This window comes from Ictidomys tridecemlineatus, unplaced genomic scaffold (assembly GCF_052094955.1).
Source record: "Ictidomys tridecemlineatus isolate mIctTri1 unplaced genomic scaffold, mIctTri1.hap1 Scaffold_598, whole genome shotgun sequence".
Taxonomy (NCBI): Eukaryota; Metazoa; Chordata; class Mammalia; order Rodentia; family Sciuridae; genus Ictidomys; species Ictidomys tridecemlineatus.
In genome coordinates this window covers 134281-152898 of record NW_027524070.1, presented here as the reverse complement: position 1 = coordinate 152898, position 18618 = coordinate 134281, and the positions used below count along the sequence as shown (strand labels likewise).

The 18618-nt window shown below is 31.2% G+C and overlaps 1 protein-coding gene across 1 annotated transcript in view; it reads left to right on the top strand.

The window, feature by feature from the left end:
• The window catches only part of LOC144374153 (transport and Golgi organization protein 1 homolog), a 131503-nt gene that overhangs the window by 51436 nt on the left and 61449 nt on the right, over positions 1 to 18618 (top strand). The window lies entirely within an intron of this gene.

Genomic DNA, 18618 nt, shown 5'->3' with positions numbered 1-18618 from the left:
TATGTATTTTATAATCTTTTGAAGCTAGATTCTTTCCCTTGTTGTAATGTTTTTGAAGTTCATTTATGTGTGTATTGAGTGAATTAATAGGTTTTTTCCTTATTGTTGCTAACATACCATTGTGTGGATGTACCATAGCACATGCATTTATCCACTGAAAGATAGTTGAATTGTCTACAATTTTTGTCCATTACGAGTAAAGCTTCTCGCTACACAAGTCTTTTTGTGAACAATGTTTTCATTTCTCTTAGATAAATACCTATGAAGTAGGATTACTGGGTTATATAGAATATCTATCCTTAATTTTATTTTTTTTAAATCACCAAACTTTTTCTAAGTGGTTGTACAGCTGCCCTTGCCTTCAAATTTTTTGCTTGATTTAGTACTTATATAATTTTCTTTTCTCTTATAAGAAAGGAAAATTGCAGCTATTTTCTAAATGTGTTTTTAGACAATTAATATATACGATGGGAAGACTTCCTCTTTATTTTAACATAGTAGAAGTTGTTTTATCTTGCATAATTAAAAAATACATTTGGTATATTTTTCTTCTGCTGACTCACTGTATAATCTCTTATTTGCTTTTTGATAAAATTGTGAAGAAAAAACAATCATGTATTATATCCTATCATCCACCTTGTAGGTATGATAGATTGATTTGCTTCTTGTATTGTAGAATAAGATCTTGATACTGTCACTTCTACATTCAGAACATCTGGACATATAACATGAGTTATAAATTAGAAACCTATCAGTAATAAACCAATTTATGAATTAGAAGAAAACATAATATGAGAGTATATATGTATTATTTGCCTTTCTTAAAAACTTTCCTGAATTTTAGGGATTGTTACAGTTGGTATCTTCTCTGGTGCTCTCTAATCCAATAAGGTCCTCCAAGTAGAACAGGTATCAATGAATCTGAAGTCCTGATCTTACAAGAGGGGATGTTTTTAAACTGTCACATCAATGATCTACAATAGAAATGAAGGTATGCCCCCAAAAGAGCTGAAAATTTAGAATCTGTGTTGGTTTGAATATTGCTATGCTTGCATTTTGTACCTTAATTCAACTATTTCGAAACTTTAGGTAAGTTTTGCAAATTTTTTAAAAATTTTTTCTCCTGAACTCCTACATTTTGGATTGCACATAGCTGTGGCAGACTCCTAATTACTGATACTATTCTTTTTATTCAGGTATTAATAAAGTAGGCAAGGAGAATTTTTCTAACATCTTTCTTCTATGAGTAGCTCCAATGTAATTCTGGCACAGGCAATCTTCTAATCGGTACCTGGTTTATCTATCCTACACATCAAGATGCCAACTTCCCTCAGGTCAGGGATTTGCCTGAAAAATGCCCAATAGAATGTTCATCCAGGGCTATGTAAAGAGAAAGATTATAGGGTGGCTGACGGAATTCACAAAACATGATGAAAAGTGTATACCAATTACAAAAAATTCTCTAATTGTAATTACACATGAGGAGCTGTGTATTATCCTCATTACAAACACAGTGAATAGTTTCCAGGTATGTCTAAAGGAAAGTTTTATTTTTGGTCCAAAATCTATGCTGATTTGAATTTGGTATCTGCTTTATTGCTTTAGTTCTATGCCCTATGTTTTTCTTGTCCCTGATAGAACACTCTGGAAAAGCATTTTTCTAATTTTGGGATCCTTAGTCCTAACTACCCTCATTTTCGATCTATAATTGCCCACAATTTTACTATCAAGAATTTTCCCTGTTCATCATTGCAGTTTTGCTTAATTAATATATTCTGTAAAATGTGACCTCCTGATTACTTAACTCTTCATGGTTTGCTGTATTATTCAGCTATCAGAGGCATAGGGTAAGCCAGCAGCACCATTCTGAATCCTTCTTGTCCAATCTTGTCTCTAGAGGAAGCATGTACAGCTTTGTATTTTTTTTTTGCTGCTGTTACCTCAATATCAGGTAACATGCTTCCACACGATTTTTCATTTATTTGCTTTATATATGATATATTTCTTTTTTTAAAGGCAAAGATTTAGCTAGTTTACACTTATTTTCATCTTTATTTCTTTTTTTAAAGGCAAAGATTTAGCTAGTTTACACTTATTTTCATCTTTACGCTTCCGTCCAACAAAACAAACACATATGATGTTCAATTCAGTTTTCCTATTAACCAAAACATCATCTTCAGAAATATGTCTCTATAGATGTAAAGCATCATCAATAAATTATTTTTAAATATGATGTCTCAAATGTTACATGAGCCATCATATAGTCATCTCTAGGGGAAAGTATGGTTCTATAATTCTATTAATATAATTCTATTAATAATTTCTCTCTGTGTATTTTAGTTACAAATGATGAAATGAAAGATCTAAATGTAGAGCAGCTTAAAGCACATTACAACAGCAAACATCCTCTGACTTGGGCAAGATTTATAGAATCCAATGCTTCTGAATGGAAATACTAGTTCTGTTTCATAGGGTTGGATATGGAATTGAATATTTTCACATATAAAAAAAAATTATAAATGTGTGTAGTGGAGAGAATCCATAAAGTGTACATTGCCATAAAAATAGTTACTTTTATATTATTCTTTGCTTTCTGTACACCGTGTCTGAGAGTTTCATATGGGTTATCACCTACCTCATTGGATACTTACAACATCTCTGTAAGAAGATACGATTATCTGCATCTTACACATGGAGATGTGAAATAAAGAAAAGTTATTTATTCAAGTTGGCATTGCCAATGATTGAAGGAGGAAAATTTAAACATGGGCAGTAAAATTTCAGAGCAAATTTTCAGTCACCAGACACCAAACCAAACTATTGGGTAATAAAGTATGAAAGTCAGTTAGGATAATGAAAAAAGTTTACAATAGTTTGGGATTGGAACCTAAGTAGGATTCAAGTTGATATAGAAAGGAGAAATACAGGGACTGGCAAGTAGAGGTCAGTAGCACAAACCTTGGGTTGATATTTATGATATTAGTGCAATGAGTTCATCTTTTTCAAGATTTAGTTTGAGAGTTTTTCCAAAACTAGAATAGTGTTAATACCTAGTCAAGATAATGTTAATGATAGGAACACTTCAAAGTGAATTGAAGATAAATATTAAATGCTAAGTACAATTACTTTTAGAGATTTTTTGAAGAAATTGTGCAGAAAAATGAAAATATTGAAAAGAAATTTGTGAAATCAGAAAAATCATAAAATGTTGCTTACTGCATCTAATAGACATTTTTTCATGTGCAGCAATAACTGCACAATAACATCTATGTTCTTATTCTATGACTATTTTATTTTTGTTTAAGTTGTTGTTATGTCTTCTTTTAAAATTAATTAATTAGTTAATTTTAATTAGGTATATATGAAAGCAGATTGCATTTTGATTCATTGTACACAATTGCAGCACAATTTTTCACTTTTCTGGTTGAACACAACATAGCATCTCACCATATATGTAGTCATATATGTGCCTAGGGTAATGATATCAATCTCATTCCACCATCTTTTCTACCCCCATATCCCTTATTTGCCTCTCTGTTTTGAATGGGTTATTTAAGTGTTTAAGTTTAAATTCCATGAGCTGTCCATTTCCTTGGTAGAGTTAAATTCAAATTCATCACCAATCTCTTGTTTGATTTAGGAGAACAGATTTCATTCTGCATTGTAAATAAGGATACTTTGAATATGTAATAGGAATGCTAGTTCTCTATACCCAATCCTCATTCTAGACTTTAAGTTATTCATAGCCACTATTCCCATAACACTTAGACTGATTATATCTATTGCCAACTTTATTGTGTCTGGCTACTTGTACGCAGTTAACATATTTAGTTTTTTTTTTTTTTTTTTTTTTGCTATTTGATATTCCGTTGTAGAAATTTATTTATTTAATGGTTGATGGGGTTTGGGAGAAATTTCAAGTTGTTGTTGGCTTTTTGTAAACGTCGACACACATTACTGATGGGTGTATGTTAGGAGTGAATTGTGGAGACTGGGTGACATACACATGTTCAGGTTTTTTTAAATATATGTATATGTATTTTTAGTTGTCTATGAACTTTTATTTTATTTATTCATTTGTGGTGCTTAGAGTTGAACCCAGTGCTTGCAAAATACTAGGCAATCATTCTACCACTGAGCTACAACCCCAGTCCCCATATGTTCAGTTTTAATAAATACTTTCAGGCAGCTCTCCAAAGTGGTTGCACTTGCATAGACTAATAGCACAAGTGTATGAGATTTCTAATCTTAAATTCTCACAAATGACTAGCATTTTTATGTGTGTGTTTCGATTTTAGCCATTCTTGTGTTTTGTGTGTGTAATTGTATTTTTTTATTGTTTCAATTTGTATTTCTCTGCAATTTAATACTTTTTCATAGGCTTATTATCCATTAGTTGTTCTATTTAGTGGTCTCTTTTGAATGTTTATTTTTTTCCTGTGTTGTCATTTTTAATTAATTTATTGTTTTTCATATATCCTGTATATAAAGTTTTTGTGAGATATATGCATTTCAAATATTTTTCTCCAGTCATTGCAGTGAGTAACCACGCTCTTAAATATTTTTAAGGCAAACAAATTATTAAATTTATTGTAATCCAAATGAGTAGAACATAATTGACAACATGTCTGCATCTCTCTCTCTCTCTCTCTCTCTCTCTCTCTCTCTACTGAAAACTACCTGTCAGAAGAATGGTTGAAATCAAAACTTTCTTGTAAACAAATTAGTGACCATATATCATAGCCTTCAAGCTTGTGGCATTCACTAGCAGGATGATAAACTCCTAGCCACAAAATGATTTTGAAGTAGAATATACCTGGTATTATGGTTTAGATGTGAGGTGTTCCCAAAAATTTCGTGTGTGAGACAATGCAAAAATCTTAGAGGTGAAATGATTGGGTTATGGAAGTCTTAACCCAATTAATCAGAATCGTCTCTTGATAGGGATTAGCTGGGTGGTTACTGTAGGCAAGTTGAGTGTGGCTGAAGGATGTGAGTCATTGGGGGTGTGCTTTGGTGTATACATTTTGTCCATGGTGAGGAGACTCTAAAACCAAGGCAACAACTTTTATGTGAGTAATGTTACCACACATATTGAAGAGGAATAGGATATTTTATGAACTTCCTAAGACTTTTCCAAGAAAGTACATTATTTTAAAAATACTAATTTTCCTTGCAAGAACATTTACAAAGCTTCTATGTACCCTATATATTTTAAAAAAAACATATGTATATGCATATTTAAATATATTCATATCAGGTCTTACCGTAAATCATTACAAAGAGACAGAGCTATATCATTTTTTGCTTTATTTCATTTTAAAAATTAATAAAGAGAGAAGATTTGAAAATCCTATTTGTTCTTCATAAAACATTATATACTCAGTCTCATATAATCTGACACATGACCTAAAATTTTAAATTTTTTAAAATAACTTTGCACAAATGTTATTTTAATAGGGGATATTTTGAAAAAAACTACTTTGCACATGTGTTATTTATGAGTATTATTTAAGCCTCACTTGTCTCAATTACCAAACTCATAATTGTGAATCATAAATCTATAATTCTATGAAGCCTTTTCTACCATTAATATGCAAAAATATTGCTAATATATTTTGCTGGTAATTGGATAAGATACAAAGCTGGGATGTAGAGAAAATTGAGAAATGAATGTTTGCCTTGACATATTTTATATTATTCCCACTTTACTATCAATTGGCTAAGTGGAGTTTTTCCAGGAGAAATAATAGACCATTATCAATGGCTTTGACTTTGATAGATTCCTAAACTGGGGAGTCTTTTTAATATTTTAAAGCCAAGCATATTTTTTATGTAAAAAGCACACAGATATCAAATTTAACATTTTGTTATATAATTAAATAAAAATACCACTTTTAAGTCTAGATGGAGTCCTCTATTTAATATGGAGGTTAAACACAAGAATATCTAAAGTCATTGTCAGTTTCTCAAAAAACAGTTTGATTTATATTTATTTTCCAAACACATACTTTGATGTAGGCCTAGACTTCTGATCCAGAAGCATGCAAGACATTATCTTATCCTGGGAGTTATTTTGGGTGGGAGCCAGTCTGCCTCTGTCATAAAGAAACCTATATATGATTCCTAAAGGATACTTTCGTGCAAAACTGCAATCAATGAGTCTACCACGGAGAGTTAACTGAAAAACATATCCTTTGACAATTCAATCTTTGAGTAGAATTGCTTACTACTAACAACCTGGATGCAGTAGATTGTGCACCCAAGAAATTTTTAGTTTCATATGAGCTGTTTGCTTAAGATAAACAGAAAAATTAGTTTATCCTTTAGAATTAAAATATTTATTTTGGTACTTCTTTGTTTGCTTGCCATTGTAATGTTGAAAATAATATATCTTTATATTTATTCTAAATTCAATTTCCTTCTTGCTTCTTTCCTACCACCACCTGAATTTGATAGGTGCAGAGTTTTAATTCATTGTAAATTATGTTTATAATTTTGGAGGTTATGCTTTAATTTGTATTTCTCAATTCATCATCTTGATGCTGACTTACAGATCATGAGTAAATGAACAGAGGTCTGTAGTTTGTCCCAACTCCTTCCCTTCATTCTTCCTTCCTTTTTTCCACTTCTGACAGTTCTTCCCTTGCTTTTATGGGGTCATAGTATTAGTCATATGCATTCTACTCTCTAAATCAGGTGTTCCATGGTTTTTAAACAAGATGAATTTAAGAAGTAAAAAAAAAAGAAAATATCCTCTAAAATTTATGGTTATATTATTAAAATTCACTGCAGATTTTTCATTCTACCACTAGAATATATCCTTGCTATCAATATTTTTTAATTTATACTTACTGACAAAGTAAATCTCTTATCTTTTTAGACCAACAGGAGTAAAACAAATTCCTTAATGTTTGAGGATCCAATGCTAGCTAAAACAGAGTTTCATCCATAATTTTCATACATAAAATTTACTTTGGTGATTAAGTTCTAAATATAACAAATAAAGGCTTAGCAATATGTCTTTCAAAGAATGTATTAGTAGCTGGAAATGAATCACCCATTAAGATTTCCATTTACTCTTTATGGGAGTAAAAGACACTTTCACAGTAATCATTGTTTTCAGAAATACTAACTTAAAAGGAGCAAAAAAAGGGTCTAGTATTTGTGAATAGATGTGTGTATGTATATTTCAATCTTTTCAGACTGCTATAAGAAAAATACCACAGACCATGTGACTTTGACAGCAAAACCTATTTCTCATAATTCTGGAGGCTTGAATCGAGGCATTGGGTGAAGGCTCACTTCCTGGTTCATACTGATATATATATATATGCATTCATATACATACACTCATATATTTTATATATATATATATATACATACAAACATATAGGCACCTAATATAGGGACCTACCTGTCACACACACACACACACACACACACACACACACACACACACACACACACGCATATATATGACTCACACAGCTTACATATTTACATTTGGTCTCTTGTTTTCTAGATATGTGACCTTGGACGATTAACATCTCTGAACCACAAAGATCCTATCTCAAAAATGGGGTTAGTAATCATTCTGACTATTTAAACGGTGGGAAAAAATTGAAAAAAACACTAAGGGGAGGTTTTTGTTTTTTTTTTTTTTGGATACCAGAGTTTGAAATCAGGGATGCTTGATTTTGAGCCACATTCTGGGTCCTAATTTGCATTTTATTTAGAGACAAGGTGTCATTGAATTGCTTAGCACCTCACTTCTGCTGAAGCTGGCTTTGAACTCATAATCCTCCTGCCTCAGTCTCCTGAGCCACTGGGATTACAGGTGTGTGCCACTGCCCTGGCTATAGGGAGTGTTTAAAATACACAATATTGTTATTATCATCTGTTTTAATGGACATTCAACTACTACTAAAACTAACTTTATACTAACAGAAAGATTCAACCATGTTATAATGGTGACTGTATTAGCAATTCATCTTTCCCTTAACAATTGTAATCTAGAAATATAGGTCAATTTAATTAACATTAAATTTGATGTTAATAAACATTAATTGGTGTACTTTATTTTTTTACTATTACTATACACAAACGCAGTTATACTTTTAACAAGCTTCCCTCTCCTTTTTTCTTCTTCTTTTTTTTTAAGTTTAACTTCTTCTGGCAGAGTATTTGTTTCAAAAATCATGCGAACACAAAAGATTATTTTTTAAAGTAATGTTGATATTGATTTAGATTTGTGGTCTGCTTACCAACTTGGTAACAATGTTATTAAACTTGTGACTCAAATTTCTCATATACCAATTTTGATGATATGCATCTACCTTATAGAATCGGTAGGAGTCAATGAAATAATGCATGCAATAAACTTTCACTTTACACATATTATACACATAATAAATGGTAGTTTTTAAACTCATAGTTTTAAATTAACAACTATAGTTCCTAAATTACTATAAAATGCTTGTTTAAATTAGAAAAACAAATATATATATATATATATATACACACACATACACACACACACATACTGTTTGGAGTGTTATAAGAGTTTTAGTCTAGCAAGGCAAGTATGGCTCTTGCCTGAAGAGAAAGATATTAAACATTAATAATATGCAACACTCTCAATTGAATCATGTTACGTTCTCCATGTCAACATGTTCTATCTTTAATTAACTGCATAAAGGTTACATTAAATGAATCAGAAGGAAGATTATACAGAGCACACTTCAGACTTTGCAGAGTTTTATCCAACCATAATCTTTGCAATAGTGATATTCTGAAGTGTCAGATGAATTGAAGGAGGTGTAAAAGCATAGACATTTAATGAGTGCTTTATCAGTGCTCTATCAATTTATATCTAAACTTCAATAAAATAAATCATTTCAGTGTGGTTTACCTCTCAGCACATTGACGTGTGCCATGATGGTTTATTATTTATGTATGTGTGTGTGTGTGGTGGTGGGGGGTGTCTACTATATTATAAAAGAATAATATCATTGGATCAAATTTTAAAAGTAGGATTGCTAATTGTATCAAAAATTTATTCAAATTTATAAAATATTACAATGATACTGTACATTTGATATAAACAGAGACAAATAATCAAGATAAGGATATGATCTTACCCTCTTTATACTTACATATGCTATGGTCTGAATGTTGGATTCCCTGAATCGCTAATATGATAGCATTAGGTCATGAGGACTCTAACCTCGTGAATGGGATGACTATCCTTACCAGAGAGACCCCAGAGAGCTAGCTCTTTCCCCATGTGAGTATGCAGTGGGAAGGCATGTCAATGAGGAAGCAAGTCTTCATCAGGCAAGCCTGGTGCCTTAGCCTGGACTTCTGTATTTCTAGAACTGTGAGAAACAAATTTCTGTTGTTTATAAGTCACACAGTCTAATGCACTCTGTTATGGTAGCCCAAACAAACTAATATGCCCATAATTACTTTTATAATAGTAATGAAATACTTATCTAAATTACAGTTTATTATATTAAAGAAAATAAATCTCATTAACAAATTCAATATACCCAAAATGTGTGAACAGATAATGAGAATCAGATTTATTTACTTGCCTATTTTCTTATTTATGCACAAATTCTTCCAGAAGGAATTACGTTGTTAAAGGTTATCATTTAATTGATATATAAATAAGAAATAAAATTTCACATACACATCACAAAACTTTTGATAGAATGATTTTAAAAAAAATCTTTATTTTTTAGTGTAGTTGGACATAATACCTTTATTTATTTATTTCTATGTGGTGTTGAGGATCAAATCCAGGGCCTCACATGTGCTAGGTGAGCACTGCTGAGCCATACCCCCAGCTGTTGATGGAATATTAATTGAAAATTTTCTCATGTGTTATACAGTAATACTTGAAATAAAAATTTTAGGACTCATCATTGGACTTAAAGTTATTAAGAAGTAAAACCCAGACAGTTACAATTCTAAGTGAATTACATTGGAAATGCTGTGGTATCTAGTTGTAAATACCCTGAATACAAAGTAGAAAGCTTTGTTCCCAGAACAATGTGGACCTCATTGGACTAGCAGTATTTTGAAAGTCAGCACCTGTGACATCAGACAATGGTTGCTACTTTTCCAAGGACGTAGATAAAAAGCAGTATTAAAATTATCCAACTCTTATCTACCTCTTAGAACACTTTAATTGGCTACTCCACACCATCCTCCATTAAAGATGATGCACCATTATTGGAGGTTCACTCTAGAATCATCCTGTAAGTAGTGGAGTACCCACTAGGATCCTATCCCTCACTTTTTCTCTTTCCACTCAATTCCTATGTTTTAGGTGTTGTCATTTAAATCCCATGGTTCTAGATATCATTTTACATGGTAGTAAATCTCAAATCAACATCTTTGGTAACTATTTTCCAACTAAGTACAAACCATCATCATCTGTCAGCTGAGACTCTTTAAGTTTCCTCTACAAACTACTCTCCTCAAATCAACTAGACTGACTTTGGCAAAAGGTATAAGTAACTACTGATTTCTTGCTTAAAAGACCTGTCAGTCAATCCTGCTGCAAGAACAATACAATCCATCTCAGATCAAAAATAATTTAAAAAGATATTTCCTATCCATCCACCTGGACACACACACACTCATACATAAGAGTTATTAAGCATGTTTAAATGTTTTCTAAATTGTACATAACTTTTTTTGTGTTAATCGTGGTGGTAGTACTAATGATGATGAAGATTCTGATGAAACAATGCCCTGACAAGACCTTTTGTCCTGGGAATACCAGTAGGTAATTCCAACTAACAATGTGACACATAGTTTCTATCCAGAACTAAGATCATATATTTGCCCTACATTGGGCTCAATTCTCTCAGTGATAATGTGGTTAAAAACTACTGATTTTATTAAACACTGTGTAAAAGATTTATAAATGCTACTACATATGGATTTCTTAGCAATGTATAGAGTGCACCAGATGACTTTAGAAACTTTGCTTAAATAGGCAGAACTGATATTCATTTCCTCTTTTCTACTCTTTTTATTTATTTATTTATTTATTTTTCTTTTTTTAATTAGTTGCTCATGACAATACAATGATCTTGACATATCATACATTTGAATCAAATGTTACAGGATCTGATTGAAGTTACTTACAGAGGTATTCTATCTCTAACTTAGTTAACTTTTCTGTTTTCATGTATTTTAGTTAATTTCACAATTTTGTGGGTTAACTTTTCTGTTTTCATGTATTTTAGTTAATTTCACAATTTTGTGTACTCTTAGACATTCTTAGAAAGTAAACACATATGTGCTTATATAATACATATGTATGTACACACAAACATGCAGATACATGTAGATACTAATAATTTTCTCATTGAAATTTTTGTAAAAACATTTTAAAAGACTTAAAGAGATACAGCATACATATAAAATATTGAGTTTTAGTAGTGTAGGTTTTGTAAGTGCTGAAATTAATAAAGCTGAGCTTAGCTGAGATCAAGTTTGAAGGTTCAAATTCCATTATTCTCAATCTTGTTTTATTTGTCTTCCTGAAGATCTCAATAGCTTTAGTCATAAGCAGATTTTTTCCTCTCATAAAGGTCAGCTTCTACTACTGAAATTCTGATTCAGCACAATAATTAGACTCCTGTTACTAGGCAGATGAAATTTTCAGAAGATCCTTCCCATATACATAGTCCACTTAATATCAACATTTTCTTCATTAGAATATTACCAACTTTTCTCACTTCCACTGAATTGAGCTCAATATGTGTAATATTGCATAATTTGATGGCAATTTTGTTCAAAAATTGTAGTCTTAAAATATTTAAAAGAATAAGTGTGGTTCAATCACTTAAGAAATAAAATATTTCAATTCCATTGAAATATTCTCTAAATAGTAATCATTTTGCTTAATTCAGTATTCTTACAGTTTGGTAAGAACTTACATTATGCTTTATTTCTAAAATATACTTTATATCTATTTTATTAAAATCCATTCAAATGTTTTATTGTCTATATTGTTTTCCAAATTGCTAATTTTTCTTCAATGTCATTTTGAGAATAATACACCTTGACTATCTTACTAATGATCATCCATCTCACACATATTGAATAAATTCTACATATATGTGTGTATATACATATAAATATACACACACTTATGTATGAACCTTTTTACTTTATGAAAATATAAAGGTAAATATAAATTACCTTTAAATATAAAAATTTAAAGGTTGCTGCTAAATTTTCTTTATTATAAGTGATTCTATGAGCATATGGCCTTGTACAGCTGCCTCTTTAGAGAAAAACTGTTGGGTTTTGAAAAAAAATATATATATATACACACACATACATATTAAGTTTATCTAGATATCATAAAGTTACTCTTCAAATTGGTTGTATTCATTTAAATTCCCAATAACAGGACACAGAAATATTTTTGCTCCATATCCTTGTCAAAACATGTTATTGTCAGACTTAAACGTTCCCAATCTCTTAGTGTGAAATGGTTTCTTATAGTAGTTTTAACTTGCAATCCTCATATTACTGTTGAGATTAAATATTTTTACACACAAATCACGTTTCCTCTTCCTTCAATTTTCTGTAGCTGTATTTTGTTCATATTATTGGATTACTTTCATTTCTCTCCCTCTCTGCTTCCTTCTCCACTTTCATCATTCTTTCTTCCTTCCTCCCCTCCCTCCCTCCCTCCCCCTCTCTCTTCCTTCCTTCCTTCCTTTGTAAATCAACTACATAACTAAGCATGCCAATTTAGTTGAAATGACATTCGAAGCCAACCTCTCTCAGGGAAGTAAGCAGTGTGTTGATTTACATTCTAGTATAAACTTCTAATCCAACTGCTGATCAACAACAATCAGCTAATTGGCTATTTCAAGAAACATTTTCTATTACATAGTATTAACAGAATTAATTTGGTAACAGCTTTCCCTTACTTTTCTTAAAAGGCTTATTTAGTTTGTACTTATCAATTTCTTGAATGTTTTGACAATTAAAATTAAATCACCATTTTTTTCCTAATAGTTTTTTTTTTTGGTGTGTATTTTTGGGGGATAGATTTGAAAGTTCTGATGAAACATTTTCTACTTGTTATATGATATTTTTTTTCTTCAGTTACTATTAGAAGAAATTTTCCAAGTCATACAAATTTTACATTCATCCATATAGGGAAAGTCATTGTATTTTCATATCACTTGAAATCTCTTCTATATCCTTAATATGAATGACAAATTTCATGTCTACAGATTGGGTAGGGGATGCCGGTATAGCTAGTGAAACTTTATGTCAGTGTGCATATGGGAGGATGTTTTTCCTATATTTTTACATTTATTTTTGCCCAGAATCACACATTTCTCTTATTTTTTGCATTGAAATTAATGTATTATTGCCTTGAAGATCTTTCTTCCTTATAACTCATTTTTATCCTTTAGTATTTGTTTTCCTTTTGAAAGACATGCTTGAGATTTTTCTCAGATTTGAATGTTACCTCTCTGCGAATGTTTATATGCTGCTTTTTTCTATAATAATACTTTGACCATGTACAAAATTATAGGTTTTCAATTATTGTTTTTCTCATAGGTTGAAAGGTATTATTTATTCTTTCTTGAAAATGACTTTTCAAAACTCTGGTGTTAGTCCTGGTCATCTTTTATTTCTTTCTGTCACTGTTTAAAATCTCCCTGGCATCTTTTGTGTTTTATAGTTTTAATTCTATGTGTCAAGGGATGAGTTTTTCTCTTTGTCATGTGACATCGTTTGGAAGATTTGTGAATCTCCCCAAATAGAGTTATTTTAATTATTAGTGATCTACTTACACATTTAAACTGTGACTATTCCATATCATTTATCTTACTTTGGTGTTTTTAATGAGAATATTTTCAGGACATATAATGTGTTTTATTGCTAGATACTAAAGTTTCATGAATTAAATTAAAAACTGGAAATTATTTTGTTTATAAAACATGTGTGAAATGGTGATATAACAGAAATATTTAAGGAAATATATTATTTGAAAACTAAAACAAGAGAAATGTTTAAGAGTTTCACCACAGGTAGATGAGAAATCAAACACATATAACTTTTCCAAGAAGATACTATCTTTAGTCATGCATTTAAAAGCTCAGAAAGAAAATCTGGCAAAGGAAACTCATCTTCATTTTGTGAGCAACAAATAGAAACACATTTGCCTCTATCTACTGAAAAGAAGGAAAAATATTAACCACTGAATGTAATATGGACAAAGCCTTATCTTTAATTATTCAAAATTAAATGTTCACCTTTCATGTGAAAGAAAAGAAGGGTATATCTCTACAGATTGTTGAAGAAACTTTATTTGGTGTTTTAATCAGCTATTGGTTGCAATGTAGAGAAGGAAAGGTTTATTTTGACTCAGGGTTTCAGAGGTCTCAATCCATGGTTTTCTGAGTTCATAACTCTGGGTTAAAGGTAAGGTAGAAAATCATGGCAGAAGGGTAAGAAGGGGATATGGAAATCAGGAAGCAGAGAGAGAAGTCTACTCACTAGGGACAAAATATAATTCACAAAGGCAGGCTCCAGTGACCTACCTCCTCCAGCCACACTTTTCCTTCTAGAGTTACCACCCACTTAATCCATATTGGTGGATTAATTCACTGATTAAGCCACATCTCTTATAATCTAATACTTTAGCCTCTGAATGTTCTTGTGTTGTTTCATACATGAGTATTTTGGAGGACACTGCATATCTAAACCATAACATCTGGGAAGCAAACAAGGTAATTGGAATAAGGAAAAAAACAAAAACACTTTCATTGTGCAAATTCTGTAATTAATACTTAATTCTGTAGAGATGACCTTAAGCATTTTGTCTATTGTTAATTACTATAAAAATAAAAACATTTAAACATATTTTAATTATTTTTTTCCTAACAAAAAGTGCCTGTTTCTTTCTTAACTTGAAAATTACCTTTTTGGTGGTATTTAAGGAACATTATGACATTATAGATTTCCTGTGCTGAGGCATCATGCTGATTCATACAAGTAGAGAGAAAGTATCACACTATGATGTGCCAGCCTCTGAGACTGAGGAGACATATTTTCTTAACAAGCCACACCGAGGAATTTTCTTCAGTGTAAAATCTCTTTTATTTTTTTTTCCAATATGATTCTTCTAAAATACATATATTTCAAAACACCTCACTGAAAAAAATTTTTACTGGGTGTTAAAGGAAATGATCTGGATTAAAATACACATATCTGATCAGTACATTCTGGAAAACTGATGTCATCACATGTGAATAATTTTAAAAATACCTAAAAACTTTAATTTTAAAACTGATACATTTTCAGAAAATTATTAAATATTATGTTGAATTGTTGCAATTGAGTTAATCAGGATTCTGTAAGTATTTTGTATTAAAATTTAATATTATTTGTTTAAGGATAAAAAAATTAAGTGTACCATTTGAATTTGAATAGTAGAATTAAGAAACTAAGAATAATTAAGGAGAAAGGCAAGGGAATGGAACAGTATGAGAAACACAATCTATCTCTCATCACTAATCATTACTGAAAAACTGTCAACAGAAAATGTCTAAATGTCTTCATTATCCAAGAAACATAAATCATGAAGTAGTAGTATAAGCCTGATATTGGGGACATGAGGGAAACACAAAAAGATTTGAGAAATGAACAAGTAAATGTGGTTGCCACTAAGAAAAACTGTGATTGAAGCAGCTACCAGATGGATCCTTCTCATTAAATCTTCTATATGCCTAGGTTTTTCTTTCCTTTATTTGAAAACCATGTTTATGCATCACTATGGAAAATCATCAATAGAGTTTTATCAAGTTGAATATATCTATCATAGGGTCCTACTCAGTATACAAGATAGTTCTGTGAACTGAGGTTTTTTAAAAAGAAAATGCTGTAGGAATTTGTACACCAAACTAATACCTTTGTTAGTTTTCAGTATCAACCTGAAGAAAGATATGTTCATGTTTCTCGTCTTGGGTCAGGGGGTTATTATTTCTGTACTAACATACATGCTATATAAAGAGCTATGAATCTTTTCAGGAACATTCTTGATCTGGTTATTTATGTCTATCCTGTCTATTAGAAGCAGGCATGAAATTTTTTTCATTCAATGTAGCAGTCTACATGGAACAACAAAATGAATGTATTCTTTAACTCATAACTTCTATATCCAAATATAATAATCATAACACAAGCACATATGTATTTTGTATTCACACGTTTTTCTATTCATTTTCATATTTAATTACATAGCAGAATATAGAATTCAAGCAGAATATAGAATTTCTCTAAAGTCACACAATTAGCATATTGAACAGACTACCGTTGTCTTATTTATTTATCTATTGTGATTTTCTTCTAGATCTCCAATGACATTTTTAATCTCATGTATTTGAGAAGCCTTAATTGTCACTTCTAGATAATATTGCAAAATGTTTTTTCTCTTTTTGGGGGTGTTATTTAATTAATAAATTAATTACTATGTTAATAAATTAGGCAAGTATGTTGATATTTCCAGTTATTGATTATTATGTAACAAACTATTCCAAAGTTAAGTAGCTTAAAACAACCACCATTTTATTATGACCCATCAAGAATTAGGGGGAGAGTTCAGCTGGGTAATTGTTCGGCTTCTAATGTCATTACTCTATAACACTCAATTAGCTAAGAGTTGTCTGCAGCATCCAATATGACTTCACCCACACAATGTGTATAGCTGTAAGGCTAGACTCAGCTCACACTGTTGACCTACCTGCAGCTTCTTCACTATATGATCTCAGGGTTTCAGAGTTTCTTAAGTAGCTGCTGGCTTCATATAGTTGTTGGCATTATAAGAGGTTTTGGTGAAAGCTAAGAGCCCTTTCTTCTTTGAAAATCCTAGACCAATTCACCCTATTCCACTTGCCAAGCTAATTAATTAATCCAGCTTGTTTAAAGGGGAATTGAATTTTTCCTGCACTCTCAATGAAAGGAGTAGCAAAAGATTTGCCAATATCTTTAATCTATTATGATAATTTGGCAAAATGATGCTTCATATCAGTATTCTCTATTTCTCCTAAATTTTTGAATTTTAATATACAAAACTCAGAGTATGTGCTCCTTCATCATTCCACACCTTTGTCTTCAGATTTTCAAATTATAGCCCTGTCAAAATCATGTGCTTATTAAATTTGAAAATGTATGGCTGTGAATGTGTATTTCACACTTTTATTTTTATTCTGACATACTAAACATTTTCCTACAGAAAGTTTAAGAATTGATCTTGAACAAAATTTATAAATTGGTATAAACAAAATAAAAATCGTGAAAGATGCTGAGAGATTGAACATTTTCTATTGGAGTGTATGAAAACTTTAGCCCCCAAGCACTCCCCTCTGGTCCATCTGAAAATCCCAAATGGGCCAATAAACAGTAGCTAAGCTGAGACTCCAGGCTTGCTTTCCCTGCATTCCATCCCCTACAAACATCTGTTTCCTCCTCTTTTCTAACATTTTTAATAGTGAACAGCACTGAGCTAGGTACTTGTCTATGCATGTATGATGTAATATTTACAATTCTTATTTACTAATTTAATATCAAATCTAGGCATTAATTTAGTAATCCAATGAAGTAAGTGAGATACAATTTAAACAAAGAAATAATAATAAAGAATCTTATATTTACATTCTTCCCAAATTCTCAGATTTTGTAACAAAGGACTAGAGAATAGAAATATTGAAAAATGGCAGATTATAACCATTTTGTGAAATAGAACATTATTTTGACTCTAACGTAAAATATTATTTATATTAGCTATCAATGGCTGTATGCCATTATTCAAAATTTAATTGCTAAAAATATTACACACATATTATTTCATAGATTTTGTGGATCCAAAATATGGATGTGACTTAGGTGGATCCTTCTTTTACAGGCTGCAATGCAAGAGTTGAGCTGAAGCATCATCTCAGGCTTGAATATGGGTTGGCTCCCCTTCCAACTCTCTCAGTGACTGTTGATCAGGTTCATGTCTCACAGGCTGAGTAAGGTAATTCGTTCCTTGGTGGCTATTGATGCTGCTAGCCATGTGGACTCCTCATAGGACAGGCCAAAACACAGCAGCTGGCTTCATCAGAATGAGCAAAAGAAGCTCCAAGACATTAGGACACTTTTTAAAAAATGATTATCTATTATTACAGGTAGTACCACACCATTTTTAAAAATTTTGTTTGTTTGATTCTTTGTTTGGTATGCAGGAGCACTTAACCACTGAGCCGCATCCCCAGCCCTTTTTATTTTTTATTTTGAGACAGGGTTTCAATAAGTTGCTTGGAACCTTGATAAATTGCTGAGGATGGCTTTAAACTCATCATCTCCTGCCTTAGCCTCCCAAGTTGCTGGGACTACATCACTTTTGCAGTATTTAATTCCTGAGAAGCAAATCATTAGGTCCACTACATACTCAAGAGATTACCAGAGTACTAATACCCTATGCAGGGATAACTGGAAGTCATTTAAGAAGCTGTCAAGGATAATTATGAGCATATTTAAAACTTTTAATTAATTTACACTTCTCTAAGATAAATATAT